General features: G+C 39.7%; 1 protein-coding gene across 1 annotated transcript in view; it reads left to right on the forward strand.

The window, feature by feature from the left end:
- The window catches only part of LOC103262556, a 73757-nt gene that overhangs the window by 762 nt on the left and 58428 nt on the right, over nt 1-14567 (forward strand). The gene's annotated exons all lie outside the window — the stretch shown is intronic.

Raw genomic sequence — 14567 nt, forward strand, 5'->3', positions numbered from 1 at the left:
GGGGGCGGGGGAAGGATTGGAAGGGAGCCATCCTCTGGGAGAGTGTGGAGGGCTTTTTTTGACTGTTTTTTCCAAGGAAGAATTTAGTAGTACCTCACTTTTAGGAATCATTGTTTCTTGTGGTTTGGAGCTTTGGAAAACTTGTCTCTTGGTTGTTCATCGGTGTCCATCCGTCACCAAGAAATTTTGGCCTGTGTTTCCGGCCTGGTTCAAGGGTTATATCCTTTCTGAAATAAATATTACTATTTTGGAGCTTTCCTACAGATGTTGTTCTAGAAAATATCAAGTAAAAACTCATGAAGTTTAAGGTGTGGTTCTCTAGAAAAAGAAATTTGAAGATAAAAGGTCTAGAATCATCAAGTCTGTCCTGAACCTGTCCCGGTGGATAGTGTGAGAATGAGAGTAAAGCAGCAGCGATGATGAAAGGGAGCAGATTCCACAGTTCTGTCTCTGGACTCTAGTACATCCTGCCTTCTCTGGAAGCGGCAGGAATGGTTATTACAAGTCTTTCTACCTGGGAAAGGGGGTGAGGTAGGGGCAAGAGAATTACAGATAGATTTGGGATGCTCAGGATGACTGCCACTTCTGCCACCACCATATGCAAACAGTAAAGGAAGGAAACTTGCAACTGGGCAAATAAAAGAGCTGGTGTTCATTAAAATGCTGCAGAAAAGGCAGTGGGAGGGGCAAAGGAGGAAACTGGGAAAGCAAGGAAAGACCCACAAAGCAGGACCTGATAGTATGCCCTTGACCTGAAGGTCCAAGAGCCAGGTTAAATATTCTGCCTAAATGACTTGGATTTTACTAATTTTGCTATATCCTTCCAAATAAGACTCAGGGAATCAGACCACCAAGTGATGGGCCTGCACGGCTACAAAATAAATACTTGTTTTTTCCTCTCTTCCTATCTTGTAGCAGGCAAATGGTGGAAATTAAAGGAGGCAGACACACAGATTTAGGGGATTTTGTGAAGCTGAATGCTTCGGAGTGTAAGCTTTGTGGACTTTGAGAAAAGTGCAAGCATCAGAGCTCTGCAACTCAGCAGAGAACACCTCCAGATAAGAGTGTACCACAGGGTTTTTCAGCAGCCTGACCTGTTTTCATTGTCTTAACGCTGAGGGACAGAAAGGTATTCAGGAGAACCCTGAGCCACCTACTTATGAAGTAGCAGCTGCACTAAGCTTACTGGGCAAGATCCACCCACCTTACTACCCAGCTTGATAACAGAAGGAAAAAAACTGGAACTGGTGACTAGAAAGAAGGAAGTTCATTTATTTCCAACTTAGTCTGCATCTCTTTAGTACCTTGTATTGCTTATTAATCTAAAGGAAAAAAGAGCTTCTTAATCCAAAATTCCAAAAACTTTGAAGTTTTAGGTAACAGTTTTCCTGGTTCATCAATTTATGATAAAGATCTGCATATCATATTAAAATATAACAAAGGGAGATTTGTATCGGGTTCTTAACTCCTACACTTGAAAGTGAACTCTTATGAGAAACTATTTAATCAGTATTTTATTATCCTACATCAGTGGTTTTTACTGTCAAAAATTGCATGAGCTAAATTATCTGGCAAAATTTCTTTTTCTTTCCAGAAATGTCATCTATACTATATCAATTACTTTTAGCATTTTTATTGTGAAATATACTTTAAATGCATAAGGCAATTTATAGCATAATGAGTAATTATAAAGGAAACCACCTCATAACAAATCAACCAGGTCAAGAAATGGAATGTTGCCACCAAGGAATATTGTGAGTCTTCCTTTCATTTCCTGGGTTCATTGGTTGTTTTTTTTTTTTTTCCCCAAAAGCATCCCCCTCCACTCCCAAGCCATGACCTTCCCTCCCTCCTAAATTTAGCCATTTTTCTAACTGTTGTGATAATCATTTCCTTGCTTTTCTTTATTGTTTTATCACAAGCGTGCATCCCTAAACAATATGTTGTTTAGTTTTGCCCTTTCTTTTGAACTTTATGTAAATGGACAATATAATATATAATCTATTTTTGTTTTTCCTCAACATTGTTTGTAATCCATATGTTTTTCAAGTTGTTCTTAAGGTCCTAATTTGTTCATGTTCATTGCTGTATGTAACAGTATTCCATTGTAACAGTATGTGACAATGTATTTAGCCATTCTGTTGTTGATGGACATCCGGGTTTCCAGTTTGAAGCTGTTATAAATGCCTATGTAAACATTTCATATATGTATTCCATCTCATCTAACTCTGTTTCTGTGTGATATATACCTGGGAGTATTATGTGTATCATAAACTTGAATAAACAATGTCAAGCTGTTTTCTAAGGGAATACACACACACACTAGCCATGTATGAATCTACTGCTTCACACCCTCACAACACTTAATATTGTCAGTCCTTTTTAGTTTTGTCAGTCTAGTGGGTATGTAGTGTATATGGTAGTTTTAACTTGCATTTCCGCATTTCCCTGATCACTGATGCTGTTGTTGACCTTTTTTTTAGCCATTTGGATTTCATCTTTTCTGAAGTGTGTTTTTAACTTTTTAATGCCTGATCTCTGAGTTGTCAAACTTTTCAATATCTTTTTGCAGTCCACATTTGAACAATATGTTTCAGGTAAAGTACTGCCACCAAATGAGTTCTTTCCAAATAAGAATAATTACAGTTTACCCAATTTTTTAAAAATTAGAGTATGAACTTTTTTTTTTTTTGAAACAAGGTCTGGCTCTGTTATTCAGGCTGGAGAACGGTGGCATGATCATACCTCATTGCAACCTTGAACTCCTGGGCTCAAGTGATTCTCCCACTTCAGCCTCCTGAGTAACTGGGACTGTAGGCACACTCCACCATGCCTGACTGAGGTGGTTTAGTTTGTTTTTGTAGAAGTGGGAGGGTAGTCTTACTATGTTCTCCAGGCTGGATTCAAACTTCTGGACTTAAGAATCTTCCCACCTTGGCCTCCCAAAGTTCTGGGATTATAGGCATGAGTCTATGCACCCAGTCTATAAACTTTTTAAAAGGAGGGCCATAAAACAAATTTTAAAAATTCTTTACTTTCCATAATAATGCCATCTTTCAACTATTTAGCTATTGCTGTAATCCCTCATCATGGCTTTTTGATCTGTTGTGTTTTAGTTTCCCTCAAGTATATGAAGGCAGTTTTTATTGTCTTAAATCTGTGTAACTAAACTCTGTTGTCTTTGTTGCTGTATATTTTTCTCAAGGCAACTATGTAAAATTGTTTTCCCTACACAGGTTCTTTTCATTTCCCAGGTTCATGATTTTATACAAGTCACAGTGGCTTTTTCTTTCCTCCGAAAGTTCCTGCTAAAATATATGGATTTTATGTAAATTTCATTAACATTAAATGTATGCCATCCATGTCACTACTTGGCTCATTTCTCCAATATGTTGCATTTGAATGTTTTTATTATTTTATTATCTCTCAGTTCTTTGTTTAGAGTCAGTGATATTTTAAAACTGGAGAAAGGTGAAACACAGAGAAATTTACTAATCCAGAGTCAGGAAAGTGATTAAATAGGAAGCCTGAACTCCACCTGAAGACTTCCAATACAGTATGCTTACCATTATATCACACTGACTCCCAGGCTTTGGAACAATAAGGTAAATAATTCCCAAGTCTATAGAATGTTATTCATTTCCACATGGCAAACCTCTTACTCTACAATTGAATAAAGTTTATTTTAAGCCTAACTGCTTTTGAATCAGAATAATATTGATACAAAAATAAGTTTTAAAGATTAATATATTTAATAGTGCTAAAAGGGGACTAAGTGGAAGATAATTTGCCTTTAGCCATTCTGTCACTTGGCTCCATTGCTTCTTGAATGAATCACACCATACTTCTGTAATACTTGAGGAAAAAGTTTTACCAACGAAAACAGTAGCTAGTAGCATCAGGTGTTGCAGGAAAGGCCCTTAGATTTGGTGGTGAGGTTCTTAATACTTTCTTAGTGCTGTTAGAAATGTTGGAGGAGGCCGGGCTCAGTGGCTCAACCTGTAATCCCAGCACTTTGGGAGGCCGAGGCAAGTGGATTGCTTGAGCCTGCGGATATGAGACCAACCTGGGCAACTTGGCGAGACCTCGTCTCTACAATAAGAAATCAAAAAATTAGCCAGACAGGGTAGCACGCACCTGTAGTTCCAGCTACTTGGAAGGATTGCCAGAGCCCAGCAGGTCGCTGCTGGGGTGGCCATGAGTGAACCACTGCGCTCCAGCCTGGGCAACAGAGTGAGACTCCAACTCAAAAAGGAAAAAAAGTTGGAAGCGATCAGAATCCAATGATGTTTTAAAATATAAGAAGAGAGCAACTTAGAGTTTGATGAGATTCCCAAGTTACCTTTCTTATCATCTGGGTTTACACAAAAATTGATTCTAAAAATGAATAATAGATGACCACTGTCTTTTTTCTTTTTTTGCGGTAGAGTCTCACTTTGTTACCCAGACTGGAGTGCGGTGGTACACTCATGGTGCACCACAGCCTCGAACTCCTGGGCTCAAACAATGCCCCCCTCAGCCCTGGAGAATCTGGACTATAGGTGCGCACTACCACGCTCAGCTAATTTTTACTTTTTTGTTGAGACAAGATCTCACTATGTTGCCCAGTCTTGTCTCAAACACCTGGGTCCAAGCAGTCCTCCTACCTCTGCATCCCAAAGTGCTGGGATTACAGGTGTGAGCCATTGTGCTCAGCCAGTGACTACTGGTTTTAATAGAAATTAAAATAACTTGAAATTGCTTGTAATCTTTGAAAATGTAACCTTAAAGCTTCAGAGGAATCCTTCAGGATGCAAGCCATGTATTTGGTTTTGTCATAATAGTTATGAAATATTTTTGTCTGATCTAACTATTTTTAAAATAAAAGACTGAGTAAAACAGGCTTTAAATAAATAAATAAAAATATTACAGTAGGCTAAGAAGTAACTAAACTTTGTAGAGCAAAGTCTTCAAAAATTTCTGGCTTAAAATTCAAAGCTAAATTTTTAAATTAACAATAGATAGTTGCTAAAAGTACCAGTTATATAAATATTATGAATATATAGTTCAACTTCTAAAGGCAGTGGTATATGAAAGACAAGGCTGAGCTCGGTGGCTCAGCCTCTAATCCCAGCACTTTGGGAGGCCGAGGTGAGTGGATTGCCTGAGCTCGAGACTCACCCAGGCAACTTGGCGAGACCTCATCTCTAAAATAAATTTTAAAAAATTAGCCAAGCATGGTAGCGCACGCCTGTAGTTCCAGTTACTTGGAAGGCTGAAGTGGAAGGATCACCAGAGCCCAGCAGGTCGAGGCTGCGGTGGCTGGGAGCGGCCACTGCACTCCAGTCGGGGCGACAACTGAGACTCCCAACTCAAAAAAAGAAAAAAAGTTAGGATATCATAGTCATAGAGATTTCACATTTACTTCACCAATCAATAAAAATTTGCTATCTCCTATTATTTCCTAGCACTCAACTAAATACTGCACATGTAGTGGTGAGAAGAAAAAACCAAAACAGACCTTGTCCTTGGCTTCATGGAGCTTGAAGTCTAATGCCTGCTATGGGCCAAACTCAATACTTGCCCTAGACACTATCATTCAAAACTATTTGATCCATATTATCTGATGATGTGTTCTACAAATAAATAGATGACTACTTTCATTCTCTTGATAAGCAAAAATACACTCTAGAAACCTTCAATTATATTTGTCATTTTTCAGATTTTCATTATAGCAATTTCTAAAAGCATAGAAACATAGTACAATGTATATTCATACCCCTTCCATCTAGAGTTAATCATTGTTAACATTGTGTTGAACAGTATTTGCTTTATATACTTATTCTGAGCCTTTTGAAACTACGTTACAGACATCATGATGTTTTGCTCCAAGTACTTCAGCTAGTATTTCCTAAGAAAAGGGTGTGCCTAGCCCTGACCCTTTAATCATACCTAAGAAAAGTAACAAATCTATAATATCTCAATCCAGTTCATATTTAGTTTTCCCTAATTCTACCAACAATATATTTGACAGTTTGTGCTCCCCCCCTCACCCTTGCAACCTGGATCCAATCACGTTTCAAACATTGCATACTTCAATTGTATTGAAATACAAATATTTTTAGAAAAACGAAAAACTACGAGTGTAATATTTATAAGTAATTACATGTAATTTTTCTCTTTTTAGAAAATGTTTTATTTTGTCCAGGAGCAAAGTAGTGGCTTATGTCTATAATCCTAGGTCTTTAGGGGGCCAAGACAAGGCCAGAAGCTCGAGACCAGCCTGGGCAACATAGCAAGACTTCATCTCTACAAAAAAAATTTTTTTTAATTGTAATATATTTAAATTTACTGAGAACATTATACATTTTTAGTGAATGATGATTTATCTTACTTCAGTAGCTTTATTCACTTGATAACACTTAATACAGCTAATTTAGTAGTTGGAGGAGTCACTGAGGTACTGAGCATTCCCCTATTTTCTGAAGGTAACTTTTTTTTTTTTTTTTTTTTTGAGTTGGAGTCTCACTCTGTCGCCCAGACTGGAGTGCAGTGGCCACTCCCGGCCACTGCAGCCTCGATCTGCTGGGCTCACACGATCCTTCCACCTCAGCCTTTCAAGTAGCCGGAATTACAGGCATGCACTACCACACCCGGCTGATTTTTTTGATTTATTGTAGAGATGAGGTCTTGCTGCCCAGGTGGGTCTCGAACCCATGGGCTCAGGCAATTCACTCACCTCAGCCTCCCAAAGGCGCGGGATTACAGGCTGAGCCACCGAACCCAGCTCTGAAGGTAACTTTTACATTTCTTAAACACTGCTTCCTTCCACCTTTGTCCCCCATTCCTCCTATGAAAGACTCTGATATTTCTCCCAGCCAAAACTCTTATTACTTCACCCCTTTCCCCTAACTGTTCTAACTTTCTAGGAATCCTTTCAAGAGTGCCTCACTTCACAATTCTCTTATTCTCTACCCACCTTTCAGGCTACCAGAACCTCTGCCAAAATCTCCATCTGATTTCCTTTACCAAGTCCTTTCTTTTTTTTTTTTTTTTTATTTTTTGAGTTGGAGTCTCACTCTGTCGCCCTGACTGGAGTGCAATGGCCGCTCCCGGCCACCGCAGCCTCGACCTGCTGGGCTCCGGCGATCCTTCCGCCTCAGCCTTCCAAGTAGCCAGTACCAAGTCCTTTCACTAGGAGTCCTTTGCCACCAGAACCCACCATCACCATGACTTACCACCACTACTTTGTACTTAACCTGATCCCAAAGGTAGGAGAGGACATAACATTTGTCGACCTAGAATATGCAGCTATTTTATTTAATCTTCAAAAGACCCTGCAAAGTAGGTACAAGATGTCGACATTCCTTTTCCTTCTTCCTGGTCTCATAGGAAGGCTGTTTTCCAACCTCTCTGGCAGTCAGGTTAGGGCCACGTGATTAGTCTGGCCGGTAGAATGTGGGCAGAAGTAGCAAGTGTCACTTAAATGCTTGACTCCTAAAGTGGCCATTAAATAATCAGTTTGTGATTTCCTCCCTGTCTACAATGCTAGAAGCAAAGGATGTTAAAATACTGGATCACATAATAGAAGGAAATCCAGATTTCTTACTTGCCGCTTCAGGGAGAGTGCCTGATCTCAAACAATGATCTGAGCAGAATATAAAGCCGTAATGTAAGTTGCTGCATTTAATGCCAAGTTTGCATTTAGAAACAGAGAATTGCAAGTAATTATGTTAGTATTCTAGACTACTGAGGTTGGGTCCCACAGGCTTTTGAGACCTGACATGACAGTTATACCATCTTTACAGGAACCCGAGTTCTGAGTTCCAATGCAAATGAGAACTTTTAGGGAAAAGAAAACAAAGACCTTTGAGGTTGACTTTTCTGTAAAGAAATGCCACATATGAGAACGTCGGATATTTATTAAAGGCTTTCTTTTCAACAAATAGGCTTCCACTTCAAGGGTGAAGATTTCCTCAGCCTCCTCAATCTTTCATTCCATGGTTGACTTTTTTTTAATAACCAAATACAATGACACAACCCACTGTCTTTTCTGTTTTCCTTTAAGCTCTGTTGGACTTGAGTGACATACCAACTTAATGAAGATGTTCATGTGAAGACATCAGAGCCAGCCAACTACACCGTGGCTGGCATCCTCAATTATTTTCAGCACCTTGAGCCAAGCTGGACACTGTTCTTTCATTATCATAAGACTGTTCTATGTAGCAGACTTCAAGGTTCAGGGGTAAAAAATGGTTGTTGGAGTATTAGAACCAATTTATAGCACAGGAAACAACTTCAAGATCAATGTCAGATATAATTTTCTTGAGACTGTTGGCCAATTGCAACCTTAGGGAATTTCTCACTGATTATGTCTCTGGTGAAGTCTTCCAATCACCTTGTACTTGCCACTATAACCCCCACATCCTCCTCACATCTCTCCAAAGCAGTCTTCTTAAACATAAGATTTTTACTTTATTGAGCAAGCAATTCAGTTCTCTTGGGTCTCACCTTTCACCAAACAGCCGGCCGGACTTGTTAATGTATGCAGATACAAATAGCAGAAAACCCAGCTGACATACACATGTAGAGAGAGGGTTCACTCTCTTAACAGAAAAGTCAGCTGATAGGGAGTCTAAGGTTGGTGGAACAGCTCAGTAATGTCATTTGTACCCTATTTCTCTCCCTTTGCTTTGTCTATTGCTATCCACGTCATGTTGATGTTTATCATCAAGCTCATTGCCTAATGGGCTGCTGATCCTCAAGAATCACGTCCACACTGATTATTTTCCCAATATTTGCAGCCCACTTGTGTTTAGCTCTCATCGATAGAGTGATGTCTTGAGATCATGCCCAGGTCTAAAGCAGTCCAAGAAGCCTGGGCATTGTTGCCCAACATAAGATTTGAGTTATGTTAATAAGGAAAAGAGGAAGGATAGACACAAGGTAGAGAGTTACCAGTGACTTAAAGGTGTATCATTCACTTTCCTTAAAAGGACCAACTACCCAAAAGATGAAATACCACCATCGAACACTAGAAAGAGCTACCATTGATTTTTGATTTGATAGCATTTTCCCCCCAATGCGTTGCATACAAATATCATTACTATGTTGCATCGCTTTTTTGCTTCTTGTAGTTTAAAATTCCTAGCAAGTCGGGCTCGGTGGCTCAGCCTGTAATCCCGCGCCTTTGGGAGGCTGAGGTGGGTTGGATTGCCTGAGCCCGTGGGTTCGAGACCCGCCTGGGCAGCGAGACCTCATCTCTACAATAAATCAAAAAAAATCAGCCGGGCGTGGTAGCGCATGCCTGTAATCCCGGCTACTTGGAAGGCTGAGGCGGAAGGATCGCCGGAGCCCAGCAGGTCGAGGCTGCGGTGGCCGGGAGCGGCCACTGCACTCCAGTCTGGGTGACAGAGTGAGACTCCAACTCAAAAAAAAAAAAAATCCTAGCAATTTCATTTCAGGAATATTTTAAAGAATTTGTGATCTCCAGAAGGTTGACTTTTAGTCTCTTACATCATCATTGCAAAAAACGTTTCATTAGTGGTATTTTATCTTTTTAGACCCATTATAAGAATGATTAAATATTCATTTTCTTTGAAAACTGAAAATATTGTTTTTATTTATTTTAAGACAACCAAACTGTACAGAAAAGTTGCAAGTACAGCCAGGCACCGGTGACTCACGCCAGTAATCCCAACACTTTGGGAGGCTGAGGCAGGAGGATTGCTTGATCGTGCACCATTAAGTTTCATCCATTGTGCCAGTAATATCATCCCTTATAGTAAAAATAAAGGATCTACTTCAGAATATGTGTTGTATTCAATTGTCACGTAACTCTAGTGTCCTTTAGTCTGCAACATTTCCTTAGTCTCTGACTTTCGTGACCTCAATATTTTAAGGATTACAGCTAGTTATTTTGTAACATCCTTCCATTTTGGTGTGTTTGTGTTTAACAGGAACATCACCAAAGTGCTACTGCATTCTTACTGCACCTCCTCAGGTGATGTTCAGTTTCAGTTTGTCCTGTTACTCGTGACATACACTTTAATCACTCGATTAAAATGGTGTCTACCTGGTTTCACAAGGAAGTAACTCCAAGATGAAGTTACTATTTTTTCCATTTGTAATTAATAAGTATTCTGTGAAGAGATACTTTAGATCTAGATACTTTAGATCTATTCCTACCCAAACTTTCATTCTACTCTTTCATTTGTAACAGTATGGGCTCATGGCTTCTTATTTTGTTCAGTGGGTTGTAACCTGTTACAATTATTCTTTGTTTACATTGATGCCTAAATAAATTTCTCCCTATTTGGCTAGTGGGGACCCCTTTAAATTGGTTTCTGTGTCATTTCATCCCATCATTCTTTGAGTATTTACTTTCTAGTACAACAAAACATCCCAGGCTCATCTTATGTTTTCCCTGCCCCAGTGTTGGAATCAGTCATTCTCTAAGTAGAGTTGCCAAGTAAAATACAGGATAACCCGTTAAATTTGAATTTTAGATAAATAAGGAGTAAATGTTTAGTATAGAGATGTTCCATGCAATAATATCCTGTTTGATAAATATGGGCTGTATTTTTATTTGCTCAATCTGGCGCCCTACTAATGAGCCCTGGTTCCTTTAAGTGATGAATGTCATTTAGAAGAAACCACGAGCTAAGTAGGTAGCTGGTGGCAGTGTGGGTTCCCAGTTCCCAGGCTCTCAGTGAACAGAACTAGGGACACACATGTGTACACATTTACATCTCTACATAGTGAGATTTATGTCATATAGATGCAGATACATCACAATCCATGAGTTCATGTTAGTAACTTTTAATTCCAATCCAATAGCTCAGGGCTTATTCTAGCTTTCTCCTTTTACATATTTAGGAGTTCTTTCTCCTAAGGTGAGAAAAATGATTGCATGTTTAGTATAGGTATGTCTCATGCAATAATATCTTATTTTCTAAATATTTGCTGTATTTTGATTTGCTTAATCTGGCACGCTGTTAATGAGCCTGACTCCCAATATCCTTAATATATTTACTTGATCAATTCCTTGGTGTATATCCAAATCCACATTGCTACCATTGCCTCTTCCCCTGTGCTACTGCATTCCCCCACCTGCTTGTGCTCTGAGCACTGTGCTAGGTCATCACAATGTAGACACCCCACCCCCACCCCCTGTACCAGACTTGGGCTCTGACAGCTCACCCAGACTACCCCACAGTGTGGGTGTCCTCTCCTCTTTGCTTGAGATCTGGTGCTCTATGTCGAGTCACCCCTCTGCAGGGATCTCTCCTCTTCCTGTTCAGGCTCTGCCAGCACACACCAGGCCATCCTCCACACAGAAGCCTCTCTTGTCCTGCACAGGGTCTGGCACCATCCAGATAATTCCCCAGTGGGACATCCCTCAATTCCAGTGTGTTTATGTTTAGCAGGTCCATCGCCGTGTACAACGTCCTCACCTTGTTTTAAGAACAAAAGTCTTATAGAAGTGACACTTAAATACGAGCTATTGTATTATTCTTGTTGCTGATAATACAAGCTGAGGTTTTCAGGTAAAAGAGATTTTGACAGAAGCAACTGGAAAGACAGTTACCCAGGGATATTTCCATTCATTTATAATTGAGATGATACTATGATTTATTGACTAACAATAAAAATTCAAGAAATTAGAAATATAAACTCATGCTGAAAAATGTGTTTTCTCCACTTCCTCCTCAAACTTCCTAGATAAGTGTAGAAGAAGAAAAAAAAGGTACAAAAAGTACAAAGAGAACAGGAGAGGCAATGGCAGCAGAAAATAGATATCAGGAAATTCTAGAAGCTAGAAAGTAAATGGACAAAGACTAACTGACTTGAGAAAAAGAAGCTAAAACCTAAGTTCCTGCAGCAGAGTGTCCCCCATTAACAAGCCAATACCTTATGCGGAACCCCCCCCCCCCCAAATATCAGAAATTGAAGTCACCAGTTGCCTCTGAAGGTGCAGGGTAAATCAGAGAGCAGAATTTCTCTTAAATATAAATGAACAGCCAAGGATCACCAGAGATTTGAAGAAAGCCTAATATGAAAGTTAAAAAGAAAATTCACCTTAGCAAAAACTCAGACAATGTTGAAGAAGAAAAGTATCAAGAGTTGTGTTAAAACTATATTAGAATGAGGGGAGTGGAATAGTGGGGAGTATGTGTCTGCTTTTTATTCATTAAATACTGATTTTAATAGAACAAAATTTATAAATGATGTCTTTTTAAAAAATTTTATATAGTGTCTTGCTTTGTTGCCTTGGCTGAAGGGCAGCGGTGTGATCACGGCTCACTGCAGCCTCAAACTCCTGGGCTCAAGTGATCCTGTTCTGATTTTCCCAAGTAGCTGGGACTCCAGGTGCATGCCACCTTGCCTGGATAAATTAGATGATGTCTTGATTTGAAAAACGATGACACATACATATATGAGCATGCTATTTAGATGTAATTACCAAGGGGGAAAAGACCTAAAAGAGTTGCAAGTGATTGCCTCTAAGGAAGCCACCTGAGATGAGGGGAAAGACAAGTGACCCTTGTTTTTCTTTACAAATCCCTGTATTACTTTGACAAAAATAATTTAAATTTTAAAATTAAGTTTGTAAAGATTGATTATACAATTTGAAAAGAAGCAGGCCGGGCTTGGTGGCTCAGCCTATAATCTCAGCACTTTGGGAGGCCGAGGTAAGTGGATTGCCTGAGCCCACAGGTTCGAGACCAGCCCGAGCAACTTGGTGAGACTTAATCTCTACTCCAACTCAAAAAAAAGACTCCAACTCAAAAAAAAATGAAAGAAAGAAAAGAAAAGAAGCAGACTGCAATGGACAGAACCAGAATTTGGCATCTAGATTCAAGTACCAATCTGCCCATTTACTACTTATGTAACTCTGAATAAGTCTTAACCCTTAAGACTCACTCTAGACATTTAGAAATTGGGGATAATTATACTTGCCCGACAGTATTAGTTTTCTAGGGCTGCCATAACAAAATACCAGTGTCAGACACTGACTATAAACCTTATGTAAGTTATCTCATTTAATCCTTACTACTACCCACTGGATAGATGTTACCAAAACCATTTTACTGGTGAGAAATCTCTTACCCAAAGACTCAGTAATGTCCCTGAGGTTGCATAGCCAATGCATGGCTGGAATCTGGATCTATCTGATGCCAAAGGAACTTATGATCCTTTCACTATTCTCTGCTGAGCGTTACAATCAGTGAGGAATTGTGATTAGATTATGTTTATTTACATTATTTTTGTTAAATATTAAGTATGCTCAAAAGGCTGTAATTCATGTATACAGAGAATAACAATAAAACGAACACCTGTGCACTCATCAGCTGGCTTGAGAAAGAGAATACAGTATTACCAACATCTTAGAAGTTCCTTTGTACATCTCTCTCTATCCCCCTTCTCTTCCCTCTTTTCCTAGAAGTAACCATTCTAATGTTTGCTCTTACCTACCTGTCATAACACACACACACACATACACAAACACACATGCACATATTTCCATTTTCAGGTTTTAAAATCCAAATGATTGTGACTCAATCTTTTCCCACTCAACTTTAGTTTCCTAAGAGTTTTTCAGGTTGATACACATAACAGTAATTGTATTTCCATTTCCTCTGGCAGTTTAGTACCACCAACTTGGCCTGCAGAATCCTGTTATTCCCACTGACTCTGGGACATCTCTTACCATCAATCTTGATCTAGAGGACAAACAATTCTGAGCTTCCTGGAATGTAGTAGCACATTCCTTATCACTTCAGTAAAGGGAGTGTCCTCTGGGCTTTCCCAGGAAATGTTACTGGCTGGTGGGTCCCTGATATTGCATAATAAATGCATTTTTACTTCTAACCTCTTTGAACTTTTTGACCCCTTTCTCGTATCCTTCTAAGAAGTTCCAGCATCTGGTTGGGTGTGGTGGCTCAGTCCTGAACCCCAGCTCTTTGGGAAGCCAAAGTGGGAAGGTTGCTTGAGCCCAGGAGTTCAAGATTAGCCTGAACAACATAGCTAAACCGTGTTTCTGCTAAAAGATCAAAAAATCAGCTGGGCATTGTGGCATACACCTGTAGTCCCAGATACTCAGGAGGCTGAGGCAGGAGGATCTCCTGTGCCTAGAAAGTTGAGGCTGCAGTGAGCCGTGATTGTGCTACAGCACACCAGCGTCTCCATCTCACTGTTGTTTTCAAGTTCAGAACCATTTCTGCAATGTATTAGGTTCTAGGCATTCTACCATGATAGCAAGTCTTGAGTCACCATATTAATTATTAATAAACTCTCCCCTATTCAGCCTTGTATTCCACCCTCCCTGATCAGGCACCTTTAAGACCCATTTGTAGGCAAGTTCTCCCACTTCCTGCTGGCACATATTTGCCAGGTTCTGCAGTGCTGTTGGTGAATAATCCCTTTCTTCACATAACAGTATTTCCTTGCTTGCCACGTAATAAGACTTCTCGTTATTGGTCTAGATGCAGTGAAGAGAAGCAGGGAAAGATCTTTCAGACAAGCATCATCTTGCAAGGCATCTTCCTTTGCAAGAGTCTTTGCATAGTCTCCAGGCAATGGGA

This window comes from Carlito syrichta, unplaced genomic scaffold (assembly GCF_000164805.1).
Source record: "Carlito syrichta isolate Samal-C Ts95f unplaced genomic scaffold, Tarsius_syrichta-2.0.1 Scaffold304553, whole genome shotgun sequence".
In the NCBI taxonomy this organism is placed as follows: domain Eukaryota; kingdom Metazoa; phylum Chordata; class Mammalia; order Primates; family Tarsiidae; genus Carlito; species Carlito syrichta.